This window comes from Zootoca vivipara, chromosome 10 (assembly GCF_965207765.1).
Source record: "Zootoca vivipara chromosome 10, rZooViv2.hap1.1, whole genome shotgun sequence".
Classification (NCBI taxonomy): domain Eukaryota; kingdom Metazoa; phylum Chordata; class Lepidosauria; order Squamata; family Lacertidae; genus Zootoca; species Zootoca vivipara.
In genome coordinates, this window is record NC_142593.1 from 57793776 (window position 1) to 57813761 (window position 19986).

A 19986-nucleotide genomic window follows, 5' to 3' on the forward strand; every position below is an offset into this window, starting at 1 on the left:
GTGGGGAATGTTCATTCGAATAAACACCAGCAAGAACTTTCTGAAGATAAGAGCAGTTCAACAATGGAAGGCTCTCCTTCCTTGGAGGATTTAAAGCAGAGGTTGGATGGCCATCTGTCATGGATGCTTTAGTTGAGATTCCTGCATTGCAGGGGGTTGGACTAGATAAGCCTTGGGATCCCTTCCAACTCTACCATTCTATGATGTCAATAATTCTGCTCCTTCCCCAGCTGCTGATGTTTTCATACATCTATATTATTTGTATTTATGTATTAATTAAACTTATTAGCCACTTATCACTCAAATGTATTCAAGCAACTTACATTATGTTCCTAATAATGTGGGGGGAGCAGAGAGGGGGAATCATATAATGCATTAACATTTCATATAACATAAACTTAGGGAGGGATAAAGCACATCAGCCTCATAAAAAGTAGCAAGCAACATGAGCAATATTCAAACAAGAAACAAAACAAAACAAAACAAAACAAAACAACACACACACACACACACACACACACACACACACACATCATTACCAGATATACAAATCCCCAACACCCTCGGTGGTCCAGTTCACTTTGACCCAACATTTTATTTTTACAAGAGAGACACAGAGGACTCAGTTAAACTCAAGGCGATCTACAGTTTAAACTCAAGGCGATCCACTCCCTGTTGTTCAAGGAAGAGATGAGCTAGATTTCCTCATAAAATCATTTCCCCTCCGCCTGGATGAATTTTCTGAGTTGTTTCACTACAAAAAGAAGGCCAACTTTGCAGAATTTCACCTGGATATTCTCCTACATTTTTCATGGCAGTCACCATTCCCGCCTGCAAAACAAACATACACACACACACACACACACACACACACAACACCCTGGAAGGTTCAAAATCAGGTGGGTGAGGGAAAATGGTAGCCAGGCTGCCTAGACAAATATGGCTGTTACCACTTTTTGGGGGGGAGGCAGAAAGGAGCTGGGCTGCTGTCAATGTTAATGGTGAGCCCCATCTTGGAGATACTGTCACATAATTTCTCATCCTCTATGAGAAATTTTGCCAAATGGTCCCCCAAATTTCATTGCCCACAAATCAGGTAGAGAGATTTGAGAGGCTGCCTGTGCACTAGTACAATCCAAATGAATTGTCACAATCAAATGCATGTTAAGTTTATTTAATTCTCATTGATTTCAGTGAATGTGTATAAAGGTGGTTGATCTATATCTATATCTAACTAACTAACCATATTCCTTTATGCGTATTTATTTCTTAACTAGAGCTGGGATGCTACTGCAATGAAGCTGGATCAAAGCGACATTGGGAAACATAGCTGTTTTCCTCTGGCAAGAGCCAACAACATTTCCATTAGAGTCGACTCAGGATGCAACAAAGACATACACAGAGCCTTTGTGTATCCAGCCCCCCAAAAACATGTCATCCAATGCCCTCCTCCAAGAGGTTTCAGGGTTGCAGAGTTAACATAACTGATACAGAGATGCCCACGTACACCAAGGCTGCTTTCAACTGAAATGGTTTGTAACCTTAACACCTTTGCTCCAAGTATTTGATTAATCTTTTGATTTGCTGCCTTGAGTCTCAGACATAAGAAACTATATAGTATAAGCCAAGCCTGCTGGATCAGGCCAACAATGCATCCATTCAAGCATCCTGTTGTTGCTTGTGAAAAAAATGTTCAAGTAGAATCGAAGCAGAAGAACACTATCCCATCCTGCGTTTTACATCAACTGAATGTTGGAAGATTCAGGACGGGTAAAGGAAATAGTTCAACTATGGAACACACGTCTACAGAGGCAGTGATGGCCGCCAACTTGGATGGATTTGAAATTCATGGAGGAGAGGGCTATCAATGGCCACTAGCCAGGATGGCCATGCTTTGCTCTCCACAGCTTGAAGGCAGCAATGCTTCTGAATGCCATTTGCTGGAAACCACGGGAGGGAAGAGTGCTCACGTGACCAAATCCTGCTTGCTGGTTTCTCATAAGGAACTCTCTAGCTACTGCGAGAGCAGGATGCTGGACTAGGTGGGTCATTGGTCTGACCCAACAGGCTGTTCTTATGATATTTTTGTCCCAAATTGGTATGTAGAAGCATAGCTGTGTGGAGGTAGAGCACAGAGGCGGATTTAGGGGAGTGTGAACGGTTTGATGGGCAACCTCAGGAGCGCCACAAGGATAAAGTGGAGCGAGAGAGGCTGAAGCAGCAGTGAATTTTGGCCATGCACAGGACACAGCTGAAAATTGAGACCTCAAGATCTGCCACTGTAGAGCCATTGATAATCGGAACCTCCATGAATTTATCCACTCTTATTTTAAAACCATCCAAGTTGGTGACCATCACTGCCTCCTCTTGGAAGCTTCCCCATGAGCACTGTTACGGATTGCATGTGGAATTTCTCTAAGCCTTTTTTGGGGGGGGGGCATGCCAAATGACTAGCAGGTCATGGAATGGGCTATGAAACATGCTCCAAGGGTCTGCTCTAGGATTAAATGTCAAGTAAGAGAAAGGAGAGCTCAGATCCATAAGCCCAGAAAGCCTTCCTTCAGATGGTAGGCACAACTGCGCAGTAAAACCCGCTCCACTGCTTGGCAACTGCCCAGTTGCTTTTCTCTCCAGTCTGCTGGCTAGAATGCCTAATAGGCATAAATGTACTACAAACGGAGCCCACATGGATTTTAGCACATTTAGATCTTGAATAATTTAAATAATTTGATTCCAACAACGTGGGATTGATTCAAATAAGCAAATGTTTACAGGGGGGTGATGTGGAGAAATTTATCCAATGATAGTTCTTTTTTTTTTCCTTCCTGACTTCCTTCCTTCCCTCCATAATATGAGCTTGCAGATTGCCTGTGCTGAATTTAAATAGTGCGAGTTGGAATTATTGAATACACACTCATAAAAATAGGTTGGAAGGGACATCACAGGTAATCTGGTCCAACAGCTACCCCCCAGCCCTGGAGAAGCAGGATGTGAGATCTTCAGAGCTCAGGCAAGGGAACATATGGCTGCAATGACAAGTGAATCTCATTTAGTTCAAGCATCTGGGATAGTGCATAGACACAGCAATGGAGACAATGGATGGGACACAAGGAAGAGAGCATTTAGATAAGAGGACTACACACACTTCTTCATTATTATTTTCAATATAAGAAGAGCCCTTCTGGATCAGTCTAATGGCCCAATTGGTCCAGCATCCATAGATCTCACAGTGGCCAACCTGATGCCAAAGGGAAGCCATCAAGCACTGTCCCCTTCCTGTGGCTGCCCACTAATGGTATTCAGAAGCATCACTGCCTCTGATCATGGAGGGGAAATGTCAGAGGTTGTTGTTGCGACTACTCTAGAGTAACGACGCTCCACATTCTTGTCTTTAGACAGTTTTATTTAGTGCAGTCTATTTACAGTGAAATGAATGTGTAGAACATGTCTGCTCAGTCCGAGGCAGAATCCGGGAATGGACCACCCCTAATCTTCTTCCAGCATAAGAGTCTCGGGACGGCAAACCTTCTTCCCCGCCTTCTCCTGCATAATTCTGGAACTGGAGGGGAAAAGGGTCTACACTCCATGTTTTCCTTCTCCCCCCCTTTCCCCCTCTCTTTCTTCCTCCCTCATGTGTAGCAGGGGCTCTTCTGTGTTGCCGGAGCCCTGCATCCCTCTTCCTCCTTCCTCACTGGACTCCTCCCCCTCCCCGCTGGCATTGCTGCTATTGGAGGAGCTGCTCTTGATGATGGGAGGGGGATCTCTGTATTCTCTTCCCCTTACAGAAAACATAGGCATTGTGTCTACTAGCCATCAAAAGTCCTCTCCTCCACAAATTTGTCCAGTCCTTTTTTAAAGCCATCCAAGTTGGTGGCCATCAATGACTCTTTTGGGAGCAAGTTGCACAGTTTAACTATGTGCTGTGTGATGAATCCTGAATCTTCCCACATTCATTGAATAGCCATGAGTTGTAGTGATATGAAAGGGAGAGGGAGGGAAAGTTTCCTCTATCTACTTTCTCCATCCTTGCGTAATTTAATAAACTTCCATCATGTCACCTCTTACCTGCAATGCACGTCCCCTTAGCATTGAAATATGCCTCTCCTTAGTCCTTCATCCCATTCATTGCAAGATCCCTGGTTGGTTGGGATAACCCCGTGATGAATTCAGGACATGTAAGAATATCTTTGATGACACTTTAAAGAGACCTGAAGGCGCTGAAGCAGGTTACTGAACCTGAGAATGAGATTGAAACCATTTTGGGTATGTTGGCCATGGAGGCAGGCCTGTCAAGCAAAGAATATCAACACTATTTCAGCTACAGCAAAACTGAAAGTGAATTTGGAGGTTCCAGTTCAGAGGCAACATGCTATGCGTTTTAAGTAAAGGCAAGACAGCCAATAAGATTAGTAGCAAAATGCATTAGGGAGAGTTTCATATATCCGCTGCAAAAATTGCACTAAATGTGCAAGAAACATCTATGGGATTTTACAGGGGGGGTGGGATTAGATAGATATGATTTTATATGATGAAGGGAAAAGAATAGTCAAAGATCTCTGTTCATTCATCAACTTTTCCTACTGAAATTACAGTTATTATCAATTCTGAAAACAAGCTTTCCAAGCTCTAATTTCAATTCATGCTTTTCTAAAGCAAATAATATTCCGCAGCATGGTTTGCTTGTTTTTAAAAGAGTGAGCTGAGAGAAATAAGTGTTAAATTTAAAGTTAAGTCATGGTCAAAACTGCTTAAAAAACTTCAGTGAGTAGACATAATCTGTCTGTTCATTTCTATGTATGTTTGCTCTGGTTGACATTTTTCACACCCTATTCTTCCCTGTGGATCCGTGATCTTTTTATCTACCTCTACCCCCTATGATTCCTATTTTATTCCCCCTCCCCCAAAAAATAAACTCTTGTGAGAAAACCTCTGCAGCTATATTTCTGAAACTTGGCATGCAGGCTTCAAGCATTCAGGAGTGATCATGCCTGCAATTTGCACCCAATTCTAGCAGGAAATAAATGAAACTCTTAAAAAAAATTAGAACAATTTAAAGGCACCTTGCATGAAGCTCTCTGAATATAACTGCCTACAATTTTACAATTTGTCAGGCTGGATTCATTCTGGAGGGGCTCCCATGCCTGCAAATTTTATCCACTTCTGTGAAAAGGAAAAACATTCATTTTGAGTAGATCTAATTTGGATCCAAATAATGAGTGAAATTGAGGGAGGCAGAGTTGGAGTGGCTCCAAAACTATAGAAAGAGATATAAGTTGAAGCCTATGATCCATGCACATGCTTAATATATTCATGTCAAACACTGAAATCATTTCTGCTCAAAAAAAAAAAAGGAAGAAAAGAAGAAAATGGTGACTGGTTGAACTAATAAAATTGCTGTGGTTGTCATGAGATATAAATAACCACAACACATGTCATGGACTGATTGCTTTTTAAGAATTTCATCCTGAAGTTATCCAAACTTAACAACGTAAGATGACCCATTTAGTCCAACATCCTGTTCTCACAGTGGCCAACAAGTTTCCTGTGGAAAGCCTGTGAACAGGACATTAGTGCAACATCACTTTGTCCACCTGTAATTCCCAGAAATTGTGGCAGGCAGAAATTCAACAGGTTAAATGTTCCCTAGTATGGGAATTTGGAAATTAATGGAACAAGTTGCACCTGCTGACATTCTGTCTGTCTAATAACTTACTACCCATGTGTGGCCCCGATTTATATTTGAACATTCCACCCTACCTACAAAAGAGGATACAAATCTGCACATACAACAACGTGTATGCAAATATTATGAAAGTTTGTGTCTCATTGGAAAGTGGGCTAGCATGTCTAATGTATGCATAATTAACAGGACCCAATAAAGCATGTTTTAGCATTCCTAGACCCCTGCTGAAGCCAAAATCCAATTCAGCCCTGTTTGGAGAAAGATTCAAACAGGGAGTTAGGACCATAAAAGTGGTCCAGCTGGAATTAAGAACCAGATCATCTGAAGAACCCTGTAAAAATTACCTTTGCCCTCAGAAAATCCAACCCTATATTCACTCAGTTGTAAGGTGCTCTTGAACTGTGGTGGCCATTTCAGATTCCTGAAACAGGAGGGTGCATTTTAAATAGAGGATGAGGCGTTATAGATACCCTCAACGGGGAGTAGACGCATATTGTGGCAACAGAGAGTTCGTGTATGCTTCTAAAACAGTGGAAAAACTGTCACCTTCTTCTCCTTTAAACCCAAGTTTAAACCCAAGTGTAGAATTTGTGTTTATCCTCATCCCATAGAACAACCGTATTCCTCAGAACATAGAGCTTCTGATGCTCCTTCCTCCAGGTCATTGCGTGCGTTGTTACTCAGGGCTAAGAGCATGACAAGATGTCCTCTGACTTTCAGTGTTCAAGGGCTCGCTTCTGCCATTGGAATTAGGCTCCATGGCTCAACACTCACAGGCCACCCCTCAGACAAAATCCTGACCCTGAAATTTAGCTCTGTGGGGGAAAAAAAGGATGTCCACGAAAGCTGCCTTCCCCTCTCCCCTCATCTCCAGAAACAATGTGTATTTTGGTCGGGAACCATTAACAACTATGTTAACTCCATGTGACAGCTGATTAATTTTGGTTTAAGGTTATGAATACAAAACAAAGTACGCTGGTATGTAACGTGAATTTTAATGATGTCACAGCCCTAGTAAAAGATGAGAAAGATAATTTAATTTGCTTTCTCGGAAAGGTCAGTACTCCTGAGATGAAATTTCCCCTAAGGGTATCATTGGCCCCCTTCTCTTCAGTTCCCCTTTGCTCTGAGAAGTGAGCATTATATTTCAAGCCAAGTGGTTCTGCTCTTCCCGTTCTTTGTTGTCAGGGGAAGGCAAATCGGCTGGGAAGCAGGAGCGATGTGAGGGATAAAAGGGAGGCTGAGTCTTAAACAATACTTCATCGACCATCTCCTTGGTTTCCAACTATACATGTCCATCCTTCATATAGGACAGTTGACATGGATTAAAGCAAGCTTCCTCAGCTGGATGTCATCAGCCTCAATCTGTGTGGCAATGATCAGAGGCAATGGGCTCTGTAGTCTGAAACAACTTGGAAAAGGCTCATCTAGAATTAAAGGTGAGGACCAATTATTGCTCCAATGCTATTGGGAGGAGTCTCCAAAAATGCAAGTAGAATCAAAAAGGTAATTACTACGCCTGCCTACAAGAGGGTAGCAAATGGGTGAGGTGACTATCACCAGCTGCACTGAAAACAAAATTGTTGTTGCTGCGGTTAAAGCCTGCCTTTACTCCAGTCTATGACTCAAGGTGGCTTACACAGTTAAAACAGAACTAAAATGCAGTTAAACAGTAATAGAATTAAAATAATCTGAAAAGATCGATCTGAAAGAGGAAAAGGGCCTCCTCTGAATATCTCAGAACTTGGGCAGGTTTGTATGAGGTAATATGGTCTTTCAGATTGTGACACAAGGGTTAGCTGAGAATGAAGGGGCACATCCAGGTCATTGTTCCCACCTTTCAGCAAAGACTACATCAAAGGTCTATATCTATGTGTGGGCCCAGAGAGATGGCAGCATAATTTTTCTTTTCTTTTTTTAAAAATAGATATATACAGGGCTCCCCCCCCCCCTTCAGTCAGAACTCGACAGAACTTAGTTTCAGGACTTCTCAGGTGGGTAGCATTGCCATTATAAGAGAACAAAGGAGCAGTTCATGATGAGTTCCGGCACTTCTTGTTCTAGAATAATACCACTGGTTATAGACCAGACTTTCATTTTTTTTAAAAAAAAAAACACAACATGTCAAGGTGGTATACAACATAAAAACACAACATTGCAATAAGTTCAATAAAAGCACAATGGCAACAAATTCACAGATACAACTGCTCTCAGCAATTTTACTGCTGAGAGACGGTGGATCTGCTGGGTAGGAAAACATTAGCTTAGGACAAACATGCTAAAATTTATACAAAGAAAGCAAACAAACACAAGTCTCAAGGAGGATTTCTCCCCCCCCCATGTGTAATTAAAAGCTGACATTTCCACCTGTAGGACTGGGGACAGGGATGAAGGAGAAGCTTAGGGAGGACTCTAGACCTGTGCTTTAAGATCCGCTTGTAAATGCCTACCTCGTCAAGCTCCACAGCTCTCACCAGAAACACACTTTCCCCTTTTCCAGAAGCTGTTTGTTTCTCCTTCAGTGACTACTTCAAAATGGGCAGGGGGGCGGGACACAAATATAAAGCGATCTAAAGCTGCTGCATAGAGCAGTGTTTCCCAACCAGTGTGCCTCCAGATGTTTTGGGACTACAACTCCCATCATTCCTGACCACTGGTCTTGCTAGCTAGGGATGATGGGAGTTGTAGTCCCAAAACATCTGGAGGCACACTGGTTGGGAAACACTGGCATAGAGTATCCAATCACCCCTTGATCAATCACAGCCCACCACCACCCCAGCCACCCTGCAAAACAACAACAACAACAACTCACCAACCAACCCACAACATTTTGTTTCGTGATCTCTGGCAGAGTTTAGAAAAACTGCAAAACTAATTATTGCCTGCAGCTGTCACACCAATTTGTGTAGAAAAGGAAACCGCTGGTTAAAAGATCTCCAACCCCCAATCCTTGTGGGCTTTGCACTACATTTTGACAAGTGCCTGGAAATGGAGAACCTGCATTTGCTTAAACTAATGTGTTTTATTTTTGATGTGGCATGCAAATAAATGAAACATATGTACAGAGCTAGATGCAGCATGTGAAAGAGAGGTGCCGGATTTAATCCAGGATGAATCCAGAACTGGTGAGCAGAACAGAGGGTGACATCCAATGTCGTGTGAGTGGGACTCCCCTCTCCTTTTCTCCTGCCTGCAGACCCCACAGCTCCAAATTGCTTCAGAGCATCCCTCAACCTCATGGCCAGGGATGATGGGAGATGTAGTGCAAACCACCTAGAGGCCGCCAGGTTAGTAAAGGCCAATTACTGTAACCCTAGGCTAGATTACCACAGCAGTGCTTGCAAAGGAACAGGGCTCTGCCATTCAGCTGATCCTTGGCACTTGCAACATCCTGCTGTCCCTCTGCAAGTGCTGGTGACCACATCAGGCACCACCCACCAGCTAGTTGTCAGCAGCTGCAAAGCCCTGCTCTTCTTTTGCAAGTGTCAATGGTCACTGCAGCACTTGCAAAGCCATGCTGATCAGCTGTGGAGCCTGCAAATTGGACTTTCAGCAGAAAGGTACCACCTTTACCTGCCCTGCATCTTATCTCATTTATGTGGTCAAGGGTTTGTTTAGTTTATATACCACCCTTCATCACAAGATCTCAGGGTTGTTGTTGTTGTTGTTGTTGTTGTTGTTGTTGTTGTTGTTGTTGTTGTTTCTGATTCTTTGTGACCCCATGGACCAGAGCACGCCATGCCCTCCTGCCTTCCACTGCCTCCCGCAGTTTGGTCAAACTCATGTTCATAGCTTCAAGAACACTGTCCAGCCATCCCGTCCTCTGCCGTCCCCTTCTCCTTGTTCCCTCCATCTTTCCCAACATCAGGGTCTTTTCCAGGGAGTCTTCTCTTCTCATGAGGTGGTCAGAGAAGCTATGCCATGCAGGGCCACCCAAGATGGACAGGTCATAGTGGAGAGTTTTGACTAAACGTGATCAACCTGGAGCAGGAACCGGCAAGCCACTCCAGTATCCCTGCCAATAATATTCCATGGACAAGATTTCAGCGTAGTGTATAGGAAAAAATACAAGGCAAAAACAATGAAGTAGTTACAGTTAAGGTCATTTTGAATCCTGATTTTGTCTTGTGGCATTAGCTGCCCGTCCCAGTTTGGACGATCATCTCGCCCAACCTGCTACAATACAGAGAACTAGCTGGCCACTGTGAGGAGAGAGTGCTGGTCTTAGATGGGCCCTCTTTGGCCTCACCCAGCGGCCAGGCTCGTTTTATGCCTCTGGATTGCATAAATACATAGGGCAAGTAGGTGTGGCTTGGCCAAAATGGCCTCATGGGCCAACTGGGAACACTTGCTGGGCTTAGCCTTCAGTCCAGAGATCTCATACCTGTGAGCTAGATGGAAGAAGTTTCTTTCCTCTGACCGAGATATTTCTGTTCAGAAACAAATGCATTTGGTTATAATCTCAAAGTATACTATAGCATTATCCATAAGATTATGGGGTGCTTATTTAGACTAAGGCATTGAACACACACACACACACACACACACAGAGAGAGAGAGAGAGAGAGAGAGAGAGAGAGAGAGAGAGAGAGAGAGAGAGAGGAGAGAGAGCTAAATCTGGATACACTCTTTATGTTCAATCTTTCAGGCACTTTCCAACAGCCCAGAATTTCCTTTCAAAAGGAGACAATGGAAACAAACGTTTAATGTGCAGTTTGCTCTTGGGAAGGTAATAGTTTCCTCTTGTATCGAAGGGAAGAGGGGGCAGCCTTCGCTTTTCAACCTGCCTCCTTACCGCCTGCCGAGTAAGAAATGAAATCCTGTCAGGCATGACGAGGCACGAATCACGGCTACCTCTGTCCATAAAAGTAAAGCAAGGGAAGGTGGGGGGAAAGGGGGGGGGCTGGAACCTGAAAAGGGAAGCTATTTAATTTAATCAGTTTTAATTCTAGCAATTACACAAACCCATAGACTGAAATGCCAACTCTCAGCAGGATGCAAACAAATAAATAAAAGTTGCATAGCTAACTTTTGTTTGTTTGTTCCTGAAAGGATTGGTTTGGGTGGATGGATTGCTGAGAGCACTAGATGAAGGCTAGGCTAGCATGCCAAACGTTGCAGGTGTGAGATAGAGAGACCTGGTGCAGAATACTGGAGGGAGGGGGGTACTGCATTGGATTTGAGAGGGTCAAACACATACGCAGCTTCATGTCTTCCTCACAAACTCTTTGCCTATGCCATGAGGACTTTGTAAAGTTGAATGCTACATGGTCATCTCACAGGGTATCCATATTTTAGTGAGGGGAGCAGATTTGTCAATAATCGACAGCAGCAATTCTGGCACCTAAGCAGGACCATTGCAGGGGGTTGGACTAGATGACCCTTGGGATCCCTTTGAATTCTGTGATTCTATTATTCTAGTACAGGAATTAGTGGTGCTTGTTGGGTCTGGTGGGGTGGAAGGCAGGAAGGCCAACAGGCAGTGGAACCAGAGCCAATAACAGGAAGATGCAGCTAACTGTAGTTTTGTCTCCACCCTCCTCCCTGATTAATTCTGTATAGCAACAATGGGGCTAAGGAAGAAGAAGCAGACAGCCAGTGCCACATGCTGAATTAGATGCAATAAGAAGGCTGGCAGGTGGGGGCTGAAAGAGAACAGTTGGAGGTTGTTGGGGTGATGCCTTTTTCACTCTACTGGATAACCCTCCTTTGCAGGGAATGCACTTTGGGTAGTGGTTAGAGCAGTGCTACCCAAACTTGGGCCTCCAGCTGTTTGTAGATTACAACTCCCATTGTGTTTAGCTAGCAGGACCAGTGGTCCGGGATGAAGGGAACTGTATTCGAAAAACAGCTGGAGACTTAAGTTTGGGAAACCCTGGGTTAGAGAATTGGACTTAGAATAAAGATGGGGAAGGAATTTGATTTACTTTTGCAGTGGAGCTTCATTAACTATGGACCCCCAAATCTGGGATCCCAACATTGGTTTTTGGGTGCTCCATGACCCACAGGTTTGAGAGGCTATTGCTCCATTTGTGGGGTGCTACAAAATGTGGGGGTTTTGCTACGAAATGCTACAAAACGACTACAAAACTTTGGCACCAGTTCCAAGGGGATCAGTAACCTTTGGCTTTGGGATGTTAACTACGAATCTGGGTTTGACGTATCAATTACTCCATTTGTGGGGCACTACAAAATGTGAGGTCTTCACTACAAAACGACTATAAAACTTTGGCACTGGTTTCAAGGAGATCCCACTGGAAGGAAAGATCCTGAAGCTGAGGCTCCAATACTTTGGCCACCTCATGAGAAGAGAAGACTCCCTGGAAAAGACCCTGATGTTGGGGAAGATGGAGGGCACAAGGAGAAGGGGACAACAGAGGACAAGATGGTTGGACAGTGTTCTCGAAGCTACGAACATGAGTTTGACCAAACTGCGGGAGGCAGTGGAAGACAGGAGTGCCTCGCGTGCTCTGGTCCATGGGGTCACGAAGAGTCGGACACGACTAAACAACTAAACAACAACAATGAAGCTTTGCAGTGGACTCATCTGTCCCGACACGCCTGAACTTTTCTGTAGATCAGATTATACACCCCTCTAATTTTGCTCTGGATTTTACAACTCAGTTTTAGTAGACAATAAATGTACACAAAAATGGATAGCTTAGTTGGTAGAGCATGGGACTCTTAATCTCAGGCTCATGGGTTTGAGCCCCACATTGGGCAAAACATCCTGTTTTGCAGGGGGTTGGACTAGATGACCCTCATGGCCCCTTCCAACTCTTTGGTTCTGTAATTCTATGTGTTTTATGTAAAATGTGCATGGGAAAGGTGTATTTTATTTTACTGGTGAATGCATTGAATGTACAAATGTTTCCATATACTGTACACATTTCTTGGTGGAGGTTCCTACCTCTAGTGGTAGGTTAATAAGGTGGTAAGAGCTGTTTGACTGTGGAATGGACTCCCTTGGCAGGAGATAGACTACTCTTCATTGGAGGTTTTTAACCAGAGGCTGGATGGCCATCTGACATGGATGCTTTGGTTGAACTTACCTTCAGAAAGTTCTTCCCGATGTTTAGTTGGAATCTCCTTTCTTGTAACTTGAATCCATTGGTTCGGGTCCACTGGAGAAAACAAGCTTGCTCCATCTTCTGCATATATATGAATGACTGGGTTCATCATGATCATTGCTCTGATGGAAGCTCATTGCTTTCTGTTTTTATGAAACTGCTTATAATACCCCCTAGCAATATTGTTGAAGGCTTGTAGACGGGCCAAAGAAATAAAAATAAAAAGAGTCAGGAAATAATGATCAGAATTAGTCCCACAGACAAAGAAATCCTTTGAAACCCTAAGCATATTGTGCTAATTATTCTTGTGTAGAAAAGAAGATTAAAAAATTAGAACGCTTGAGCAGATCCAGAATGTCCGGCGTCTGAAGAAAATGAGCGAATGTGCTTTAGAACAGAGAGGAGTGTATTCCCCTCCCTTCAGACAGGTTTAGTATTGCATTTTTGACACATCCATTCTGCAAGAGGCAAGCATGGACCAACTCTGTCTTATTTTGCTTTCTTTGCTTTACCAGAATCAAAGCAGAACCTTAGAATGCTAGGTTGAAGCAGGAAAGTAGATTCAGTGGTCTAAACTTGAGACTCTAGCTTGCAAATAGCTTTGGCGATGGACAATGCTGTGCAGCCAGTTCAATGTGGCAGGCAGAGTCATTCATTTTCTCCTTATGGAAAACACTGGGACATAATAATAGCCATGCTGGATTGAACCCATCTATTCCTGCATCTATGGGAAGCAATAATCACATTAGTTTGAGAGGCAATTTTATATAGGAATTCAAAACCATTGAATTCCTCAGCCATCCCCAGGGATGCCCATGACGTTCTGCCAATGTCAGAAAATACAATCCCCAGAATTTTGTTGTCACAAATTATCTTACTCAGTTCAACATGAGAATCTCTGTCATAACTTCAGACATATTGAATTTTGAAATGCCCATGTTGAGATTTGTGCCTCCTGACAATAAAGTGTGTGTGTGTGTGTGTGTGTGTGTGTGTGTGTGTGTGTGTGTGTATCACATGAAAACATGAGAGGGTTGAGTACAGGGCTTAGCAGGCTTGAGTACAGGGCTTATTTTAAAGGAAAGCCTTCCTGGAACAATGGGGTTTGTTCCTTTGCTTTGTTTGTTGCAACTTTAGAGTTTCTCTCTAAGGGGGTCTCCCTCAACTCTACCTGGAGATGCTGGCAGGGACTGAACCTGGCCCCTTCTCCATAAAAGGTACCTGCTCCATGGCCCTGCCTCATAACAGACCCAGTGTATATTTATTTTCTGCATATTTAAAGAAGCAGCTCAGAGTAGGTGAATGTGCCAGCTCCCTCGACCATGGCCCGGTCGAGGAGAACATGCAGGTGTCCAGCAACCCACCTCCAGTGGGGCTGTGGGCACGCTAATGCACCAGCAGAGTTACAGAAAGAAGCAAGGCTGTGGAGAGATTGGCATTGTGAAATCTTCCTTTATTTACAAACCAAAACAAGAAACAAGGGTAGTGTGGGCAGCAACTTCACATGCCTGCTCTGTCCGAAAGCAACGAACAAAGACATGAGTAAAGCAACAACTTGACATGAGTCAACAATGTGATGCAGCAGCTAAAAAAGCCAATGCAATTCTGGGCTGCATCAATAGGAGTATCGCATCTAGATCAAGGGAAGTAATAGTACCACTGTATTCTGCTCTGGTCAGACCTCACCTGGAGTACTGTGTCCAGTTCTGGGCACCACAGTTCAAGAAGGATACTGACAAGCTGGAACATGTCCAGAGGAGGGCAACCAAAATGGTCAAAGGCCTGGAAACGATGCCTTATGAGGAACGGCTTAGGGAGCTGGGTATGTTTAGCCTGGAGAAGAGAAGGTTAAGGGGTGATATGATAGCCATGTTCAAATATATAAAAGGATGTCATATAGAGGAGGGAGAAAGGTTGTTTTCTGCTGCTCCAGAGAAGCGGACACGGAGCAATGGATTCAAACTACAAGAAAGAAGATTCCACCTAAACATTAGGAAGAACTTCCTGACAGTAAGAGCCGTTCGGCAGTGGAATTTGCTACCAAGGAGTGTGGTGGAGTCTCCTTCTTTGGAGATCTTTAAGCAGAGGCTTGACAGGCATATGTCAAGAATGCTTTGATGGTGTTTCCTGCTCGGCAGAGGGTTGGACTGGATGGCCTTGTCGGCAAGGTGATGTCTCTGCTTTTTAAGATGATGTCAGGTTTGCCATTGCTTTTCTCCCAAAAAGCAGGCATCTTTTAAGATGTCCTTAGAGTGCCTAAGTAGCACCTACCATCAGATAAATGTGGTTGGGATGCTGGTTCTATCTATGGATTCATTCCAAAGAGCCTGGAAAGGTTCCTCACTGTTCCCAATTAAATCACCATAACCTTCAGAGATGGTGCATGTTAGGTGAACGCACTATCTAAGCCTCTATCTCTCTCTTTTCAGTTTTCTAGTCCCGATTCCCATGGTGGTTCCATTAGTGTCTTCCTGATGTTCAGCTTGTTTACAGAGAGATCAAACACGGGTCTCATTGCCAGTAAGGGTGGGAGTAAAGCCAAAGGGACCCAGAGATAACTCAAAAGAAAGCACTATAGATGAAACAGCCGAGGCCTTTTGAATCATGCTCTCTGAGCTAGCCTCATCATCTCCCTTTGTCCTTCATGTCTTATGTCGTATGCGCACACTCACATACACACACACAAACACACACCAAATGCCACTTATTAGTGTGCCTTTATATCACTGATCCAATCAGTCGCACAGAGCAAAAGAGAAACCTGTCGAAGTTAATTTTTTCAAGCTGTCCTCAGGGAGTCCAGCCCATGTGAGAGATGTATGTTTTTCATTAAGGTTTTGCGTTTGCATTTGGGTATAATTAATCCTAATGTTTCAATCTTCATATAATAGGCTTATTTTGGGAGAACAAAACAGCTCGCACAGGCACAGAAAGCAAATCCCTGGTGGATGCGGGCGGTTGGTCACATGGGGAGGAAAGGAAATGGGATGATTCTCGCCAACATTCATCCTTCCTCTTTCATATCTTCTTCTTCTTCTTCTTCTTCTTCTTCTTCTTCTTCTTCTTCTTCTTCTTCTTCTTCTTCTTCTTCTTCTTCTTCTTCTTCTTCTTCTTCTTCTTCCTGTAGCTTCTGGATGAGACTCTCTTTTTTGATGTTATTTGTTTAGCTAGAGAAAGAGTCTAGGGATGAGTGAGAGCGAATTTAGGGACTCTGTCCTCAGGAGAAACATCAAAGGGATTTGGAGAGGAAACCAAAAATGTTGTCAGTTTAGTGGGATATATAGTGGGGTTCCATAGATTGTTTCTGGAATTAAATTGAAAAATACAGCGGAAACTCGGTTTAAGTACACAATTGGTTCCAGAAGTCTGTACTTAACCTGAAGCGTACTTAACCTGAAGCGAACTTTCCCATTGAAAGTAATGGAAAGTGGATTAATCCGTTCCAGATGGGTCTGCAGAGTACTTAAACTGAAAGTACTCAAACCGAAGCATACTTACCGTAAACCGAGGTATGACTGTATATATATTCTGTTCAGGAAAGCTCAACAATGAGATTTCATCCCCAGAACAGAGTCCTTATTTAAACCTCTGTTTCCCCTGCGCTAAACTGAGGGGTCATATCCAATGACATAGGGACGCAGGTGGAGCTGTGGGTTAAACCACAGAGCCTAGGGCTTGCCGATCAGAAAGTTGGCAGTTCGAATCCCTGCGATGGGGTGAGCTCCTGCTGCTCGGTCCCAGTTCCTGCCAACCTAGCAGTTCGAAAGCACGTCAAAGTGCAAGTAGATAAATAGGTACCGCTCCAAGCGGGAAGATAAACACTGTTTCCGTGCGCTGCTCTGGTTCGCCAGAAACGGCTTTGTCATGCTGGCCACATGACCTGGAAGCTGTACGCCGGCTCCCTCGGCCAATTACGCGAAATGAGTGCTGCAACCGCAGAGTCGGTCACTACTGGACCTAATGGTCAGGGGTCCCTTTACCTTTACCTTTTATCCAATGACACAGGTGGCGCTGTGGTCTAAACCACTGAGCCTCTTGAGTTTGCTGATCAGAAGGTTTGCAGTTCAAATCCCCATGTAGGGGTGAGCTCCCGTTGCTCTGTCCCAACTTCTGCCAGGCTAGCAGTTCAAAAGCACACCAGTGCAAGTACATAAATAGGGAAGGTAAACAGCATTTCTGTGCGCTCTGGCTTCCATCACGGTGTCCTGTTGCACCAGAAGTGGTTTAGTCCTGCTGACCACATGACCCAGAAAGTTGTCTGTGGACAAATGCCAGCACCCTCGGCCTGAAAGCGAGATGACCGCTGCAATAGGGCGGTTCATAAAAAACTTCTTTTTTGAAAATGCCTGCTTCAAAGTTCTTATCTTACTACACTAGGGATTATAATATAGCTATATCTGAAATTCCATGCATATCAGTTAATATCTTGACCCTTCTCCACAAAAATAGCTGTTTACTTGGCCGTTTTCCTATGTCACGAAGGCTGAAATTTCAATTCAGTGGAGCAGGGTCAAGATATTAACTGATATGCATGAAATTTCAGATATAGCTATATATTCCCTAGTGTAGTAAGATAAGAACTTAGGAGCAGGCATTTTCAAAAAAAGAAGTTTTTTATGAACCACCCTAGCGCTTCAACCCCATAGTCGCCTTTGGCTGGACTTAACTGTCCAGGGATCCTTTACCTTTTACCTTACAATGCCCAATGGAATGCATTTGATCCCTTGGACACCATTTTTTGGAAGCATGAATCTGATGCCTCATTCATCAGACATCCTACTGGAATTCATAAATGTTTTGCCACCCCCGTTTTGTTACACAGCGATTCAAGCTACTTATTGGTTTTCTTAGCAGGTGGTTTTTTATTAGCTTTTATTAGCACACGCCTGACAAATTTAGAACCTGCTTACACCTTTTGTCACTGGTAGGATACAGTGATATGAAGGGGGGAAGGATACAGTATTTGGAAGAGCCTTTGAAGCGATGAAAGGAAGGGGAAGGCAATAAGGAGTACCTTGAAAGGAGACATTCTTTCCCCGCCCCTTGCAATAGGTTATAAATGAAAAAAGACGAGCAGAATGTTTTTAATGAAACCAATAAAAATGCAAAGGAAGATTTAATGTCGAAAGTAACGATAAATCAAAAGTGACAACCCAAATGCAATATTGCACCAGGAGGTTGAGGAAATAAATTCATCCGCAGGACAGATGTGTCTGCTGTAAAAAAATAAAAATAAATAAAATAACCCCCCCGCCCTCCTTCAAAAACAAACAAAACCCTGAAACAAAATAAGCTTCGATATAACTGCTCATGAAGCTCAGAAATCATTCTAACATTCGGATCCTACAGATTTGCACCGACATGATGGTCTGCTTAAAAGCTTGCTTTGGAGGGTGGGGCCAAGGCCCACTCAGTGCAGGGCTCTGGAAATGGAAAGATGCTCCTGGCTTCAAGGGAGTGGTTCAAATATATACTCCGTCCCTAAAACGTAACCCTCGTGCAGTACATGATTTTACTGTACTAATAACGGAGGAGAAGGAGACCAATTGACTTCATACAATATATACTTTTTTTTCAATACACATAATGCAAAATAATATGGGGATTCGTGCCAAATGATATTGCCGTCTGGCATATATCGCCAGCATTTGCTTAGCTGCTATAGTGAGCTCTCTTTTACAATCCTCAGATACATCTTTTCTTGAAAGTTTTAGCCAGTGGCATAGCATGGTGCAGGGGCGGTTGCCCCAGGTCCAAAATTGTTAGGACCACGAAATTTCATCCTCTGCTGCCTCAACATGGTTTCTCCATGTGAACCAAGATGTGAACTCTCCAGACAATTGCACAACTCTGCTTATCTCTGCAGCTACAATCTTCTGCAGGGCCGGATTTAGGTTTGACGAGGCTCTAAGCTACTGAAGGTAATGGGGCCCTTTATATGTCCAGCTGTCCTTTGTCAACAACAAATTGTCACTGGTTTTTGTGTGTGTGTGTTGAATATATGCTACATTGGCAATTTATGGACCTAATAGGTATCTAAAGTCATTTGCACATAACAAGTGCAGGTAAGAAAAAATAACAATTTTAATTTTTACCATCGACAATACTGTTTTATTTATTTTATAGTACAGTGCATGGATTATTGCTTTCATTTTATGGATCAATGGTTTCGGTAGATAGTAAAATTCATGTTAAATTGCTATTTTAGGGGTTGTTTTTAAAAGTCTGGAACAGGTTAATCCGTTTCGCATTACTTTCCATAGGAAAGCACGCCTTGGTTTTGGAACGCTTTGGTTTTGGAACAGACTTCCAGAACTGATTAAGTTAGAGAACCAAGGTACCACTGTACATTGTACCTTGTACCTTGTACACTGTATTTTTGAAATTTACAGTGGTACCTCGACTTACGAACGACTCGACAACCGAATTTTTCAACTTACGAATTGGGCAAATGGCCGTGCGCTTACGAATTCCTCGACATCGGAATGGAAACCATGGCGGTTTTAGATAGGGTTTTTTCAACTTACAAATTTTTAGATGGGGTTGCTTTGACTTACGAATTTTTCTGCTTCTAATGCATTCCTATGGGAAATTGTGTTTCCAATGGCGCTTTTTGACTTACGAATTTTTCGACCTACGAAGGTGCCTTCGGAACGGATTAAATTCGTAAGTCGAGGTACCACTGTATATAGAAATGAGCAAACCAGTGATATTCTAGGGAGCAGGTTAGCAGGGGGCCCATTGCTTATATGATAGGAGCCTACACAACACAAAACACTGTTGCCGTATGTAGGTTTTGTTTTATTTGCTTTTTATCTTATACTAGCTGGCCGGGCCACGTGTTGCTGTGGGTTTTTGTGTTAAATGGACCTTTTTCTGCTAAATGGACCTTCAGAGTCTCCCTTTAGAGTCCCCTCACCTGCCCTGTCCCAACCCTGACTCCCCTACTGTAAGTTTCAAAAATAAGATTCCCCCCACGTGTGTTCCTGAAAATGTACCCACCCCCCACTGTTTTGGCTGACCTAGGGTCCTACCCCCCCCATGGCTATGTGTTTCCCCCTCCCTTTGCTGTGCCTCATCCCTGTGACACCCCCCCCCCCCGTGTGAAAGCCCCATATTCTGTTTGCTTTTGCCTGTGACCTACTGGGCAATGTTGCAGCCTACTCAAGTTTTCCCTGTCCCACCCCCCACTGCTTTGGCTGACTCAGCGTCAGCGTCCTCCCTGGCCCCCCA